This window comes from Suncus etruscus, chromosome X (genome assembly GCF_024139225.1).
Source record: "Suncus etruscus isolate mSunEtr1 chromosome X, mSunEtr1.pri.cur, whole genome shotgun sequence".
NCBI classification, from domain to species: domain Eukaryota; kingdom Metazoa; phylum Chordata; class Mammalia; order Eulipotyphla; family Soricidae; genus Suncus; species Suncus etruscus.
Window position 1 is genome coordinate 24127613 of NC_064868.1, and position 851 is coordinate 24128463.

The 851-nt window shown below is 34.0% G+C and overlaps 1 non-coding gene across 1 annotated transcript; it reads left to right on the top strand.

The window, feature by feature from the left end:
• The first annotated feature begins 520 nt into the window (after window positions 1-520).
• LOC126000250 (U6 spliceosomal RNA) lies at window positions 521-624 on the top strand. Its single transcript, XR_007492605.1, has one exon. It is a non-coding gene; the product is annotated as a U6 spliceosomal RNA (small nuclear RNA).
• Window positions 625-851: the final 227 nt, after the last annotated feature.

Consider the following 851-nt stretch of genomic DNA (forward strand, 5'->3'; position numbering starts at 1 on the left):
TTAGCAAGTTATAAGTTTTTGTACTTTGATGGGAGGCATCACATTCCCCAAGTTCAAACTTTACTATAAAGTTGTAATAATTAAAATTGGAATAAAACAGATTCAAATATCAGTGGAATAAAGTGGAATGTCCTCAGACAGACCCTCAGGATATGATGAGCTAATTTCCAATAAAGGAACAAAAATACAAAGTGGAAAAAAGAAAGTCTCTACAACAAGTGGTGTTGCAGAAACTGTTTTGCTACATAAAAAAGAGAAAAGAAAAGAAAAAGGAAATAAAAAGAAAAAGTAAAAAGAAATATAAAAAAGTTCAGAACTCTATTATTTCACACACAAAAGCCTAATTAAAATGGATTAAAGACTGATATCAGAACTGAATACATATGATACTTAGAGGAAAATATAGGCAGAACTTTCCATGACATTGAAATTAAAGGCATCTTCAAGAATGAAACTACATTGATCAAGCAAGTAGTAGCAAAGATAAACACATGTGACTATATTAAAAAATTAAGAAGCTGTGCTCGCTTTGGCAGCACATATACTAAAATTGGAACGATACAGAGATTAGCATGGCCCCTGCACAAGGATGACACGCAAATTTGTGAAGCGTTCCATATTTAAAAAAAATTAAGAAGCTTCTGCATCTCAAAGGAAATGATGACTGGCACAGAATGATATTTATCATACGTAGTATATAAAGAAACACACACAGTGGTGGAATAACAAACAGCCAAAGACACAAACCATGAGAACTGGTGTTCAGGAAACAAGACACATGGGAATAAGACAGAAAGGGGGCAATGTCTCTGTTGAGGGGCGTTTCAACTAGGAGAAAGAGGAGGTGCTAA